Source organism: Zingiber officinale, chromosome 3A (genome assembly GCF_018446385.1).
Source record: "Zingiber officinale cultivar Zhangliang chromosome 3A, Zo_v1.1, whole genome shotgun sequence".
Classification (NCBI taxonomy): Eukaryota; Viridiplantae; Streptophyta; class Magnoliopsida; order Zingiberales; family Zingiberaceae; genus Zingiber; species Zingiber officinale.
In genome coordinates, this window is record NC_055990.1 from 7,866,628 (window position 1) to 7,883,718 (window position 17,091).

At 38.3% G+C, this 17,091-nt stretch overlaps 1 long non-coding RNA gene across 3 annotated transcripts; it reads right to left on the reverse strand.

Moving 5' to 3' along the window:
• Positions 1-825: 825 nt before the first annotated feature.
• LOC122051141 lies at positions 826-15,238 on the reverse strand. Of its 3 annotated transcripts, none has more exons than XR_006131334.1 (4): positions 14,871-15,238; positions 14,692-14,777; positions 14,501-14,594; positions 826-1,104 (listed from the first exon to the last, which is right to left on the reverse strand). It is a non-coding gene; the product is annotated as an uncharacterized LOC122051141 (long non-coding RNA). The 3 variants fall into 3 exon arrangements; XR_006131335.1 differs by lacking the exon at positions 826-1,104 and adding an exon at positions 13,076-13,436; XR_006131336.1 differs by lacking the exon at positions 826-1,104 and adding an exon at positions 13,076-13,422 and having other exon boundaries at positions 14,871-15,236.
• Between the last annotated feature and the right edge of the window lie 1,853 nt (positions 15,239-17,091).

Here is a 17,091-nt window from a genome sequence, read left to right on the forward strand (position 1 = left end):
AAAGTCGGGAAAAAAGATCATAGTTAAATAAAAAAATTTGAAACTTTTTCAAAGGGTTAAGGAAATAAAATTCAAACTGAAATTTTTTATAAAATATTTTTCAAAAAATTTGAATTTTCAAGATTTAATAATCGCATTTATCAAATTTAATTTAAAAATAAGTTTAACACTGAAAAATTTTAATTTTTTTTATTAAAGTTCAATAATAATATATGAATATGTATTAAAATCTTCATGAGATTTTCTTAAGTATTTTAGCATAAATAAATTATTTTATATAGAACCATAGTTTTTGCTAGATAAATTTATAAAATAGATTTTTATTCAAACAAATCTCCCAAAATTTTCTTAGTATTGAGAATAGCATTTAACTAAAAGAAATAAATTTTTCAAAAATAAGTTTTTGAGACTTTTTAGTTTAAAGATTTTTTCGGTAAATAATTCATAGAAAATTCATTATTTATTAGATTTTTTTTAAAAAAATCTTTCCAAACAAAAATTCAATGATTCTACCATTATAATTTCTAACAAAAAAATAAAAAGAAATATTTTAAACGGATTGAATTATTTTTAAAAATGAATATTTTAAAAATAATTTCACTAACCTAAAAATTAGGTTGATTTTTCTAAGTGTTCAAAATATAACGATAATGTCATGCCCCAAGGGTAAGAAATTGTCATGCTCCGAGGGTAAGGTTGTTACCGACGAAAATCGGACAACACCTCCCTTGTAGTAGAGACATGAAACCAGTATACATAGTCAAAAGTTACTTATATGCAAAACACAGTCAACACGGCTGGATCTAAACACATTAACGCCGATAATACGCAACTCACTCGGCTGAATAAAACACAGTGGAAAACAAATATCAAGCACAAAATAACAAAACTACTCACTGCGGGCCGACCCGGCTTGACTCCTCGACAAAACAAATCCAAATACAAGATAACACCAAGTCCACTACAGGTTATTACAATACCAAGTTCACAAGTTCAAATCACATCCAAAACGATAAACAAAACCAGAAATCCATCCTCGGAAGCGACGTGGGACCGGCCAGTCAGGATCCTCCTCCAAGTGTACTGGTATCAACTAACGACTACCTGGCGAAAGAAAACCAATTTACGGGTGGTGAGTGCTAAGACTCAGCGGATAATAGGTAGATAGTGCATGAGTGAAATAATGAACTAAGGATACAACAGTATACAGTCTCGGAGAGATAAATAGTAGATACTACTGTGAAATCATAGTACATAACCATACCTGAAACCATATCCTAAGCTAGTTGTATAGGGTCAGAAGTAGCACAAATCTGCTACAGTGCTGCTCATAACTACCAGGATCACATGTAAGGTATACTATCAAAGAAACCAATGTCTAAGCATATATAACAGGTATATGATAAAAGAACTGCATAAGTAAACACACAACAACATAAACAAATATAACAGAAACAACGTATGCACGGACTCCCGTCCACCCCTCTAGTACCATGACCCTAGTATGGTCGAGAGGCTGGGACAATGACAGACTGTACACCACTCCAACTACCACTACTTTTGAGTAGCCGAGGGGACAGTTGCATAGTAGCCAAGTAGCTACGTCTGCGACGGGGGTCCCTGCTATTCGCAACTCCATCTATCACTACCCCATGAGTGAGCGAGTGGGAGCATGTCAGGACAAGCGGCATACTCCAACTACCACTATCCATGAGTTGTCGAGTGTGCGATCCTGACCAATGACCCTCTTAACCACAAGGGAGACATGGTCGCCGACATGCATGTAATGACATGATGCGTACAATGCAACATTCATCATATATATATAACAGAAATTAGGTATGCTACATGAAGCCGCATGCTCAATATGATACATAATCAAACAAGTAAACATGGTGTCTAGTATCTGCTAATTATCATGGACAACAACGTGAGACTGTATAGATATAAATTTGAGCATCTCAAAGGTTGGGTGGATAAAATATCAAGCACAAGAAAATAATATGAGTGGAGTCAAGGTAAACATCAACTCTAATCCACAAACAACTCATGCACGAAGGGCAATAGCTAAAGAAACAAGTCAAGATGTACCCGCCTCTAAATATAGTCTGAATTCGATGTCAACTTCGTCACGACAACCGCCTCGATCAAAGTCCTACATCAACGTATCAATTTTAACCAAATTTGTATGAATTTAAATAACTAAACCACCATACGAAACAAGTAACTTCTCGGGGCACATTCTTTACCCTCTACTATTCCCCATTGCTCATCTACTCAAACAAATCCAAACCGCCTAATTACACTACAACAATTAGGGTTGCCAAATCATAAATTTGTTCCCTAAATACAACATAACACTGATTCAGATTAAATTAACACTAAGTATTCATAACCCAAGGCTTTACTCTACAATAACCTCACCTCGGTTAACCCACTGCTAAGAGGTGTTGTTGCCAGCACAAGCGTAGTGGTGTTGCCCGCTGCCACAGATCTACAATCGGAGCTTTTACAAAAGCTAGAAACAATTGCAATCACTCTAATTAGCACACGATCCAAACTGAATCCCATGCCCACATCAAAAGACCAATCACCTGAAGTTGTAGAGGCCTTACCTACTGATTCACAGTCGGAAAACAACTGCTCAGGCTTCTGATACTTGCTGCTAAAAATTTGTAGTCGAGTCTTTTACTGTGAAGCACTGCCAGGACCAAACCTTAGTCAACATAACTTCCCATCCTAGCATCAAATCACAGATCTCCATAGCTAAAGAACCCTAATTGAACTACCATACCTCAACTTACCTCGACGATAGACCCCTCACAAGCAACGAATGGCACTCGACAGAGTAAGCTCGAATTTAGGGCTTGGGACGACGAGATCACCGTTTGGAGCGCAACTCCCAACCAAGACCGAGCACAGGATCACGACGATTCAACCCCCAGCGACACCGAAGCTTGAGTCCCCTCACTCGACCTATGATCCCTTGCACGAGGCTGCTTTCCGGTGAAAACTCCGCTGACGCGACCTCCGTTGAGGAGTAGAGGAGGTGGGAGACTCGATTTGCGATAAGGTGCTGGCGCAATCGAGTGTTGCAATGACCGTTGGCTCTCGAGTGCTAATCGACACAATCGGGGGAGAAGGCATGAAGGGAAAAGGTTAGGGCACTGTTGCCCTGCTTATATAAGTAGGGTTTAATTACTCCACTTAATGTTAACTCTGTTAGAGTGTATACTAAAAGCCTAACTTTTGTAAATATTTATTTTTGAATAAAGAATCACATTGGTCAAATGTCTGTGCTTATTTGTTAAATACAGTTGTTCATTTAATTTATATTATAGATAACATAGTGTGTGGTGTCACACACAGAAGATAATGTTATCAGTTCCTTATAAATTATAAACAATTGCTCACGACCAAGATGGATAGGAACAAACCATTGGAAGGTCTTAGTGTAATTAGGTGTTAGTTTATCTTGACTATATAATTAACTAGTACACTTAGAGTATATTGAGTAGGACCATTTGAGGTAGTTTCTTTTTACACTGACTTCATAAAAGAAACCTCTATTATTATGGAAGTGTGTACTCTTAATCCTAATATAATAACAAGCACATATATTTAATATCTATTTATTTAATTTATCAATGGATGAGATTTAGTTCGATAAGTCAATAAGCCCAATAAGTTGAGAAATAATATTACTTATAGTGTGTGTTATTGATTATAGAAGGAAACGGTGTCCTAGTAATCTAGGTTGATAATGTCCACAAGAGGAGCTCATAAGGATTATTATGTTAAATTCTGCAGGTGGACTTAGTCCGACATGACGATAATGTTGAGTGCTACTACTCTTGGAACAAGATATTAATTAAGTGAGTTGTCAGTAACTCATTTGAATTAATGAACATTTGATATCTTAAACACAGGGAGACTAACACACTCATAATAAGAAGGAGCCCAAAATGTAATTTGAGATTGGTGCGGTAGTTCAATAATAATTTTTTAGTGGAATGAATTAATATTGATGAAATTAAGTTAGGTATTTGGGGTGAACACGAGAAGCTTAATTTCATCGGGAGACCAAAACCAATTCCTCCTCTCAGTCCCTATCATAGCCTCTTAGTTATAGAGTATTATATCCACCTATACCCACCTTCTTACCCATCCTATAGGGGCCAGCCAAGCTAGCTTGGAGACCAAGCTTGGGCCGGCCAAAGCTTGGTTCATGGGTGCATTGTTATGGCCGTCCCTAGCTTGAACCCAAGCTTTATGTGGCCGACCAAATAAAAATAAAAGGGATTTTATTTTTTAAAATTTTTTCTAATGTGGAAGCCATGATTTAAAAGAAAGTTTAAAATTTAAATCTTGTCTTTTATAGTTTTTTACAAAAGATTAGGAAAAGAGTTTAATCTCTTTCCTTATTTGTAGTTTTAAAAGGAAGATTTTAATTTTGGCGAAAACTTTCCTTTTATGTAAATCATCTACATGTTTAAAAAGATAAATTTTTAAATTATAAAAGTTTCTTTTTATAACCTACCATGAAGGGATACAAAAGAGGAAATTTTATTTTTTAAAATTTTTCGAAAGTAAATAAGGAAGTTTTAGTTTTTGGCGAAAACTTTCCTTATTTGTGAGGCATGGTGATGGCTGGCCATGTGAAGGTTGTAAGGAAATTTTAATTAAAATTTCCTTAATAACCATTGGCAAGGAAAATAAGGAGTTTTTAATTATATTTCCTTATTTGCCAAGACCAAGGAATATAAAAGAGGGGGTAGAGGTGCCTTCATGAGACACAACTCTATTCTATTTTCCTCCCTCTTCCTTGGTAGTGTGGCCGACCTTCTCTTCATCCTCTTCTCCTATTTTTCTTCCTTGGTGGCTGGCGACATCCTCATCTCAAGGAGTTTGGTGGTGGCCGGATCTTGTTAGAGGAAGAAGGAGACATAGGAGGCTTTGTTTTAGCATCCCTTGGAGCTTGGTGGTGGTGGCCGAATCTCTACATCCTTGGAGGAAGGGTGGTGGCCGAACCTTGCAAGAAGAAGAAGAGGCTTGGGTGGTTCTCATCTCGAAAGATTGTTGCCCACACAACGTCCGAGGTTAGAAGAGGAATACGGTAGAAGATCAAGAGGTTATTAAAGTTTACAAAGAAAGGTATAACTAGTAATTGTTTTCCGCATCATGCTAGTTTTTCTTTGTAAGAATTCCAAACACAAGAGGCTAGTGATTCTAGGAATCGATTTATGTTTCGATTTGTGTGTTCTTTTGTTTTTCTTTTTTGATCTTGTGATTCGATTATTTTTAGTGGTTAACCTAGCGTTACTGTAAGAAGATTAAATATTGATTTTTTTTAAAAGGCTTTGCCTAGTCAGTGGTGGTTGCTCCTATAACCAAGAAGGCCTAGTGCCTCGCCATTCATCACTGAAAGCTAATTTTAGAAATAAATATTTAATCGTCTTTGTAACATGGGTGACTCGGATCAATAGTGTAAAGTTCTGCTTGCGATCCAAGTCTAAACTTCTAAGAACAGATAAGTTAAATTTGAAATCAATAATGTTAAGTTCTGTTTGTGATTCCAAGTTTAATTTCTAAAGAACACAATAGGTTGTTAGGAAAGGCTCGACACTTGTACAAAAATTTTTGTACAGTGAAGCCGGTACGATATTCCGAGTAGCAACCAACAAACTCCCTATTAAGCCCCCTCAAATGGTGATTTCCCTTACCTCTTTAGACTCAACAATTTTTATCCCCTTAAACTCTATCATACTATCTCTAAATAAATCCACAAAAATGTCTAAAAATTTCCATAAATTACGCTAAGGTTGTTTTCTTATAACCCTTTTATTATTTATTCCCCTATCTCACAGATAATTCACTGACAAATCAGAAATTTCAAAATATATCTCTGAAAAAATTTAAAATTTAAAATTTTAAATTTTAAATTTTAAATTATGATTTTCAATAAAAAAAATCTATAACAAATTATTTAATCGATAAAAATTTTCAAAAAAATTTTACTAAGAGTTTATTTATTTTAGCAATAGGGAAAAAATTCAACAATAAATGTGAATACTATGCATTCAAATTTAATTGAGCAAATAAAATTAATATTTTTGAATTGATAACATGCATAATTATTTATTTATAGTAAGCAATATTTGGGGATCTAAAATAATTTTTTACCTACTGGTTAATAAGAAATTTTTTTGGTATATATTTTTGTGATACTTTTCTAATATGTCCCTTATGATTAAGGTACCAATTTAGACTTTTATAATTTCATAAAGTATTAGGATTAACACATGCAAAATTTTTTAATTTTTTAATTTGGTCCTTTAATTTTTTATTTTCATCCTTTATTATATCATATATTTCTAAAGGACATGTATCTGCTAAGATTGTTTTCAATTCTAAAATTTTCTTTTTCAAATTAGTATTTTTAGACTTACGCTTATATAACGATCTAGTCATAGATTTAATACATGAAAATAAAACGTCAGGAGGTAGTAGACATACCTCACTTATCATATCTAATTTGAAGTTGGTTACGTCCTCCTCACTACTGCTTTCTTCCGTTGTGGCTCCTCCATCATCTATGCTCTCCTCTTGATGACTTGCCATCAGTGCTACTCTAACATATTACTCTAATTGAGATTCTGATGATGTCTCATCCCAAGTTGCCTTCAATGTTTTGTGCTTGACCCTTTCTTGTTGTCCTTCTTTTTCATCTTTGGACGGTCATCCTTGATGTGTTCTTCTTCATTGCAGTTATAGTATCTTACCTTCCTTATTCTTCTTTTTTTAGCCTGCACTTGATTAAATTTATTAAATCTAAAAAATTTCTTAAATTTCCTTACCATAAATGTTGTTTCATCATCGTTGAGGGAAGTGTCGGCGTCTGATTCATCCTTCTTGGCTTTTAGGATAATGTTGTTCAACTTTTTTGTTTCTTTAGTATTTGTACATCGAGACTCATAAAGTTCAAAAGTAGAAAATAGATTTTAAGCGTACTTACCTCAATATCTTTAAAGATGTAGTATGTATCTACTAAAGCTGACCACTCTACAGTTCTCGGAAAAGCGTTAAGTGCGTACCAGATAGAATCTCAGTTCGCTATCGATTCTCCGATATTGTTGAGTTGGGTGATCAATTCTTTGATTTTCGCATGGAGTTGGGCTATCTTTTCTCCCTTGTTCATCCGGAGGTTCGTCAGTGGACTTTGGAGGATGTTTCGTCTCACTAATTTGGCTTCCGAAGTACCCTCGTGAAGCTCCAGAATTTTTTTTTTCAGAGATCTTTGGCAGAATTGCAGCTTTCGATTCGGGTAACCTCCTGGGGCGGAAGAACACTAAGTAGATGGAATTATGCTTTTTTCCATTAGCCACGAAGTTGGCTTATTTTTTATTTGTCCACGTGTATTCTTTATCAGCTCCATGTTGATCCTTAGGTGCTACAAAATCATACTTTATAATTAAAAGAAAATCTCAAAGTCGATTTTGAAGAATACCTCCATATACTTGAGACTCTCGAGTGCTAATCGGCGCAATCGGGGGAGAAGGCACGAAGGGGAAAGGTTAGGGCACTGTTACCCTACTTATATAAGTAGGGTTTAATTACTCCACTTAATGTTAACTCCCTATTAAGCCCCCTCAAATGATGATTTCCCTTACCTCTTTAGACTCAACAATTTTTATCCCCTTAAACTCTACCATACTATCTCCAAGTAAATCTACAAAAATATCTAAAAATTCTCATAAATTGCGATAAGGTTGTTCTCTTATAATCATTTTATTATTTATTCCTGTATCTCACATTTTCCCCCTCTAACAAAAATTTGGTCCCCAAATTTATAACATAACTGCGTTAAAAACAAATGACATGTGTAATCATTACCACTAATGGAATAACTTTACATACCTTCATTAAACAACTGTGGGTACTGCGCTCGGATCTTATCCTCAAGCTCCCAAGTTGCTTCGTCATTTGAATGATGCTTCCATCCAATCTTGACAAGTCAGATTGTTTATTTCGCTTCTGACGTTCCCTGCGATCCAATATCCGAATTGGAACCTCCTCATATGTTACATCTGGCTGAAGTGTGATTGATACATCTGTCAAAATATGCATAGGGTGTGACACGTACTTTCTCAACATAGACACATGGAATACATCATGCATCCCAGCAAGTGATGGTGGCAGCGCTAATCGATAAGCTACCTCACCTATCCTCTCAAATATCTGAAAGGGTCCGATGTAATGAGGATCTAACTTACCCTTCAATCCAAACCTTTTAACTCCTTTGGTGGGAGACACTCGCAGGAACACATGATCGTCCACAGAAAACTCTAAAGGTCTCCCCCTCCGATTTGCATAACTTTTCTGTTGATCCTGATCTTCTGACATTCTGCGTCTAATGGTGCCAACTAACTCTGCATCTCGCTGAATACGTTGCAGGCCCAAGACTTGCGATTCTCTAACCTCTTCCCATAAAGTAGGAGTTCTACATGCTCTGCCATACAATGCCTTAAATGGTGCCATCTGAATCACCGAGTGATAACTGTTGTTATATGCAAACTCAACCAAGTGCATATGATCATCCCAACTACCACCGAAGTCCATAATACAAGGTCTCAGTAGGTCCTCCAATGTCTATATAGTACGCTCCGACTGTCCATCAGTTTGAGGGTGAAATGCTGTACTAAAACGGAGCTCCGTACTCATGGCTTGCTGAGACTCTGCCAAAATCGAGAAGTAAATCATGGATCCCTATCTGATATAATACTTAGAGGTATACCATGCAATCTAATGATCTCTCTACAGTATAAATCTGTCAATCGATCTAATGATTCTATCTTTCTAATCGGTAGAAAGTGTGTAGATTTGGTTAACCGATCAATGATTACCCAAATTACATCACGTCCCTTATAGGTCCGGGGTAGGCCTACCACAAAATCCATAGTGATATGCTCCCATTTCCATTCCGGTATTTCTATCCTCTGAAGTCAACCAGCTAGCCTCTGATGCTCCGCCTCTAGCTGCTGACATACTAAACATTGTGCCACGAATTTCGCAATGTCCTTCTTCATGTCATTCCACCTGTAAGATCATTTCAAATCCCTATACATGTGAGTACCTCCTGGATGAATCGCAAATCTAGATCGATGTGCTTCCTGTAGCAAATCCTCCTGAATAGGATGCGAATCGGGAACACATAATCTTCCACGGAAATATAGAATTCCATTATCATCACAGAAAAACTCCGTCTGCTGTCCTGAGATAACTCTGCTACATAAAAACTGTAGATGCTGATCTATAGCATGACTCTCTTTAATACGCTCAACAATAGGTGACTGGGCAACCATGAAGACTAGAATGCCTCGCTCTGTTTGTCGTTGCTCCACCAACCCCAACTCAGAGAAACTCTGTATCAATTCCGTAACCATCACTCGGTGACAAGCCAAAACCCATCTGGATTTTCTACTCAAGGCATCGACCACCACGTTGGCTTTCCCCGGGTGATAGTTAATTGTGCAATCATAATCTTTCAGAAATTCTATCCATATTCTTTGTCGCAGATTCAATTCCTTATGAGTAAACAAGTACTTAAGGCTCTTATGATCTGTGTAAATATCAAAGGTGATCCCATCATGATGTCGCCAAATTTTCAGTGTGAAAATGATAGCTGCCAACTCCAAATCATGGATTGGATAATTTCTCTCATGATCATTCAATTGACGGAAAGCATATGATACCACTCGGTCGTGCTCCATAAGTACTGCACTCAATCCCTGATATGACGCGTCAGTGAAAAGAACGAATCCACCCACACCAGAGGGAAGTACTAGTATTGGTGCCGTAATGAGCCTCTGCTTGAGCTCCTGGAAACTCTTTTCACAAGATTCTTTCCAACGTAATTTCTCTCCCTTTCGGGTCAATCGTGTCAAAGGTAAGGCTATGCTGGAGAAACCTTCGATGAACCTCCAATAATACCCAGCTAATCCCAAGAAACTACGTATCTCCTGTACCGTCTTTTGCTGCTCCCAGCTAGTGATGACCTAAATCTTTTGTGAATCGACTGATATATCTCTGCTGGAAACAATGTGTCCAAAAAAACTCACTGAAGGTTGCCAAAATGTGCATTTACTAAACTTCGCATAGAGATGTTCTCGCCGTAGCGTCTCTAAAACTATGCGAAGGTGTCACTTGTGTTCCTCCTCAGATCGGGAATATATCAGAATATCGTCAATGAACACGATGACCAACTGATCCAAGTACTCAAGGAACACTCTGTTCATAAGATCCATAAATACTGCTGGAGCATTGGTAAATCCAAATGACATTACCAAGAATTCATAGTGACTATAACGAGTGTGAAACGCTGTCTTCAGATATCTGTATCTCTAACCCTGAGCTGATGATAGCCTGAGCGTAAATCAATCTTAGAATATCCACAGGTATCCTTCAGCTGATCAAATAAATCTTCTATACATGATAATGGGTATTTGTTCTTAATAGTCATCGCATTCAGCTGTCGGTAATCAATACATAATCTCAATGATCCATCCTTCTTCTTAACGAAGAGTACCGGGGCTCCCTATGGAGAAACACTGGGACGGATAAATCCTCTGTCCAACAACTCTTGCAACTGAACCTTCAGCTCCCCTAATTCCTTTGGTGCCATACGATAGGGAGTCTTTGATATCGGTGCAGTTCCTGGAATCATCTCAATCGTAAACTCGACTTGCCTTTTAGGAGGCAAGCCAGGGAGTTCGTCTGGGAACACATTTGGAAATTTTCGAACAATAGGAACGTCCGAGAGTTGAGGTAATCCGTCCAAACCAGCTTTAATCATGGATAGCAAATATCCCTGACACCCTCGCTTGTAGTGCTGAAATAAATGATATCCCATCACCCCCGGTTCCAATGAAAATCCATGATAGTTGACCGGGAGGTCGGAATGTGACTACTCTCGCTCCACAGTCAACTATGGCATGGTTCATAGCCAGCCAATCCATGCCCAAAATAATGTCGAATTCCACCATTTCTAATACTTGTAGATCCACCATAAGAGTTTGACCATTGAAGTCTAAAGGACATCCTATGACGTCCAGACTAATACTTAGTACCTCACCAGATGGTAGAGATACTGTTAACCCATGGGTCCGATGAGTAGGCAGCCTCCCGATTTTACCCAGAAACACCCGAGATATGAATGAATGAGAACTGCCAGTATCTATCAATAGATCTGTAGTAAATGAATAAACTGAAATAGTACCTCAGAAAACTGATCCTTCAGCCTGCTGTGCCTCCTCCTATGTCACAACATAAAAGCGACCCACCTCTGAACTCGGCTGTGGCATCCCTGGGTTGGTTTGAGCTGGAATCAGAGATGCGGCAGCCGGTTGCTGACACTGAGACTGAGGTTGTTGCAGGAATGACGAATAAGGCTGAGGTGGATGGAAACCCCGCTGTACCGGATATGCCTGATGAGAAGATGCTGCAACAAAATACTGTGTGGTCGTTGGTTCCTGACTCTGCATATGATATATCTGTCCCTGAGGAGGCGACGGTCTCTACCGACATGGGCACTCTGAGTCTTCTGAGATCCTCTCTGTGGTTGTGACTATGAGGGTTGTCCCCCCTGTGATGTAACTTTAGTAGCCTCCAACTGTACCTTCAGAGTACAATTCCGACTCTCATGCCCTGGAAGTTTACAATAGAAGCATATAGAATGATCCAATGAACAATTATTCTTGGTGTGACTCTTGGAACCACACTGAAAACACATGGTCCCACCAAAGTCCTTATTCCGATCATGTTGAGAGAAACGAGAACCTCCATCTGATGTTCACCCCGTCTTCTGAGGCCAAGAAGATCCTCCGGAAGTAGCCCAAGAACCCTGGCTCCTATTCCCTCTTTTCTGAGACCACCGTTTATCATTACCTTTCTCTTGAGTCACTTGCTGCTGAGTCATCTCGATAAACAATGCACAATCCAATACCCCTCGGCATGAGCTACCAGGAAATCCGGACATCTTGAGCCGAATGTATGCTACAAGACCCTGGGTAAACTTTTGCATATAATCATAATCCTGTGCCAGTGCCACTAAGTGAGGAAAAAATTCAGCCAGTCTACAAAATTCTACGTTGTACTCCATCATTGAACTGTCGCCTTGCTTGAGGTTCAAAAATTCTCGGCATCGGGTTTGACGAAACGTAGCAGGAAAATGCTGCCAATCGAAAGCATCTCGGAACATCGACCACGTGATGCGTTGCTCCCCAAAAAGCATCTTCTGCATGTTCCACCATGTGACCGCCTAATCTCGGAGGTGATATGAAGCTAGTTCCACTTTTTCCTCATCCGTACAATTCATGTACCCGAAGGTGCTCTCCAAATTCATCAACCAACTACGAGCAGACCAAGGATCTGCTCTGCCCTGGTATAAAGTAAATCTGTCCTTGACTGATCTCGCCAGCAACGGTATACAAGCTCTACCCCTTATCTAGCCAGTAGTAGTAGGTGCAGGTACAACTGATGGTATCGTGGAAGAAATCCCCTGTGGTTGAAATCCCTGATCCCCCACAGGTGGTACAATGTAAGGAATTTCTTGAGGATGACATCTCTGATATCTATTAGGAATCGGATGGGCCTATCCCTGGCTAACAGTCTCAACATCAGTTGGATCCTTAGAAGAATCCGCCTCCTGGGTCACTGGTTATGGCTCCCCAACCTCGATAGATTGTTTCCGTGGTCATCCCGGACCACGACGATAACCAGCTGCTGACCGACCTCGTCTCATACCTGGTATCAACAACTAATGAGTACTACCAATAATATATGATTATACTCATAAAACTTACATCCTATAACTTGGAGGTATTTCGCCACTGCCTGATCCCAAATCCCAAAAAGTCACTTCGAGGATTTAAATCATGGAAAATCCAAAACTTGCAAAATAGGCATCGTAAACCTATGGCTCTGATACCAATAAATTATCACGCCCTGAGGGTAAGGTTATCCGATGAAAATCAGACAACACCTCCCCTGTAGTAGAGACATATGAAACCAGTATACATAGCCAAAAGTTACTCATATGCAAAACACAGCCAACACGGCTGGATCTAAACACATCCATGTAGATAATACGCAACCCACACGGCTGATAAAACATAGTGGAAAAACAAATATCAAGCACAAAATAACAAAACTACTCCCCGCGGGCCGGCTCGGCTTGACTCCTCGACAAAACAAATCCAAATACAAGATAACACTAAGTCCACTACGGGTTATTACAATACCAAGTTCACAAGATCAAATCACAACTAAAATGATAAACAAAACCAGAAATCCATCAACGGAAGCGACGTGGGACCGGCCAGTGAGGATCCTCCTCCAAGTGTATTGGTATCAACTAACGGCTACCTGGCGAAAGAAAACTAATTTACGGGTGGTGAGTGCTAAGACTCAACGGATAATAGGTAGATAGTGCAAGAGTGAAATAATGAACTATGGATACAACAGTATACAGTCTCGGAGAGATAAATAGCAGATACTACTGTGAAATCATAGTACATAATCATACCTGAAACTATATCCTAAGCTAGTTGTATAGGGTCAGAAGTAGCACAAATCTACTACAGTGCTGCTTATAACTACCAGGATCACATGTAAGGTATACTATCAAAGAAACCAGTGTCCAAGCATATATAACAGGTATATGATAAAAGAACTGCATAAGTAAACACACAACAGCATAAACAAGTATAACATAAACAACGTATGCATGGATGATTACTCCCGCCCACCCCTCTAGTACCATGACCCCGGTATGGTCGAGAGGCTGGGACAATGACAGACTGTACACCACTCCGGCTACCACAACTCTCGAGTGGCTGAGGGGACAGTTGCATAGTAGATAACTAGCTATGTTTGCGACGGGGGTCCTTGCTACTCGCAACTCCAGCTATCACTACTTCGTGAGTGAGCAATGAGTGGTCGAGTGTGCGGCCCTGGCCAACGACCCTCTAAGCCACAAGGGAGACATGGTCGCCGACATGCATGCAATGACATAATGCGTACAATACAACAGTCATCATATATATATAACAGAAATCAGGTATGTTACATGAAGCCGCATGCTCAATAGGATACATAATCAAACAAGTAAACATGGTGTCTAGTATCTGCTAATTATCAGGGACAACAACGTGAGACTGCATAGATATAAATTTGAGCGTCAACGTATCAATTTTAACCAAATTTGTATGAATTTAAATAACTAAACCAATATTCGAAACAGGTAACTACTCGGGGCTCATTCATTACCCTCTACTATTCCCCATTACTCATCTATTCAAACAAATCCAAACCCCCTAATTACACTACAACAATTAGGGTTGTCAAATCATGAATTTGTTCCCTAAATACAACATAACACTGATTCAGATTCAATTAACACTAAGTATTCATAACCCAACGCTTTACTCTATAATAACCTCACCTCGGTTGACCCACTGCTAGGAGGTGTTGCTGACGACACAAGCGCAGTGGTGTTGCCCGCTACCACAGATCTACAATCGGAGCTTTTACAAAAGCTAGAAACAATTGCAATCACTCTAATCAGCACACAATCCAAACTGAATCCCACGCCCACATCAAAAGACCAATCACCTAAAGTTGTAGAGGCCTTACCTACTGATTCACGGTTGGAAAACAACTGCTAAGGCTCCTGATACTTGTTGCTAAAAATTTGTAGTCGAGTCTTTTACCGTGAAGCACTGCCAGGACCAAACCTTAGTCAACATAACTTTCCATCCTAGCATCAAATCACAGATCTCCATAGCTAAATAACCCTAATCGAACTACCATACCTCAACTTACCACGACGACAGACCCCTCACAAGCAGCGAAGGGCACCCGACAGAGTAAGCTCAGATTTAGGGCTTGGGACGACGAGACCGCCATTTGGAGTGCAACTCCCAACCAAGACCGATTACAGGATCTCGACGATTCAACCCCCAGCGACATTGAAGCTTGAATCCCCTCACTCGACCGAAGATCCCTTGCACGAGGCTGCTTTCCGGTGAAAACTCCGCCGACACGACCTCTGTTGAGGAGTAGAGGAGGTGGGAGACTCGATTTGCGACAAGGTGTTGGCGCGATCGAGAGTTGCAACGACCGTCGACTCTCGAGTGCTAATCGACACAATCGGGGGAGAAGGCATGAAGGGAAAAGGTTAGGGCACTATTGCCCTACTTATATAAGTAGGGTTTAATTACTCCACTTAATGTTAACTCCCTATTAAGCCCCCTCAAATGGTGATTTCCCTTACCTCTTTAGACTCAACAATTTTTATCCCCTTAAATTCTATCATACTATCTCCAAATAAATCCACAAAAATATCTAAAATTTTCCATAAATTACGATAAGGTTGTTTTCTTATAACCCTTTTATTATTTATTCTCGTATCTTGCAGATAATTCACTGACAAATCAGAAATTTCAAAATATATCTTTGAAAAAAATTTAAATTTTAAATTATGATTTTCAATAAAAAAAATCTATAACAAATTATTTAATCGATAAAAATTTTCAAAAAAAATTTACTAAGAGTTTATTCATTTTAGTAATAGGAAAAAAAATTCAACAATAAATGTGAATACTATGCATTCATATTTAATTTAGCAAATAAAATTAATATTTTTGAATTTAAAACATGCATAATTATTTATTTATAGTAAGCAATATTTGGGGATCTAAAATAAATTTTTACCTACTGATTAATAAGAAATTTCTTTGGTATATATTTTTGTGGTACTTTTCTAATCTGTCCCTTATGATTAAGGTACCAATTTAGGCTTTTATAATTTCATAAAGTATTAGGATTAACACATGCAGAATTTTTTGATTTTTTAATTTGTCCTTTAATTTTTTATTTTCATCCTTTAGTATATCATATATTTCTAAAGGACATGTATCCGCTAAGATTGTTTTCAATTCTAAAACTTTCTTTTTCAAATTAGTATTTTTAGACTTACGCTTATATAACGATCTAGTCATAGATTTAATACATGAAAATAAAGCGTCAGGAGGTAGAAGACATACCTCACTTATCAGATTCAATTTGAAGTTGGTTACGTCCTCCTCACTACTGCTTTCTTCCATTGTAGTTCCTCCTTCATCTATGCTCTCCTCTTGATGACTTGCCATCAGTGCTACTCTAACATATTACTCTAATTTAGATTATGATGATGTCTCATCCCAAGTTGCCTTCAATGTTTTTTGCTTGATCCTTTCTTATTGTCCTTATTTTTCATATTTGGACAGTCATCCTTGATGCGTCCTTCTTCATTGCAGTTATAGTATCTTACCTTCCTTATTCTTCTTTTTTTGGCTTGCACTTGATTAAATTTATTAAATCTAAAAAATTTCTTAAATTTCCTTACCATAAATGTTGTTTCATCATCGTTGAGGGAAGTGTCAGCATCTGATTCATCCTTCTTGGCTTTTAGGGCATTGCTGTTCAACTTTTTTATTTCTTTAGTATCTGTACATCGAGACTCATAAAGTTCGAATGTAAAAAATAAATTTTTAAGCGTACTTACCTCGAGATCTTTAGAGATGTAGTATGCATCTACTAAAGCTGATCACTCTAGAGTTCTTGAAAAAGCGTTAAGTGCGTACCAGATAGAATCTTAGTTCGCTATCGATTCTCCGAGATTGTTGAGTTGGGTGATCAATTCTTTGATTTTCGCATGGAGTTGGGCTATCTTTTCTCCCTTGTTCATCCAGAGGTTCGTCAGTGGACTTTGGAGGATGTTCTGTCTCGCTAACTTAGCTTCCGAAGTACCCTCGTGAAGTTCCAGGAATTTTTTTCAGAGATCTTTGGCAGAGTCGTAGCTTCCGATTCGGGTAACCTCCTAGGGCAGAAAAACACTAAGTAGATGGAATTATTCTTTTTCCATTAGCCACGAAGTTGGCTTATTTTTTCTTTGTCCACGTGTATTCTTTATCAGCTCCATGTTGATCCTTAGGTGCTACAAAACCATACTTTATAATTAACAAAATCTCAGAGTCGATTTTGAAGAATACC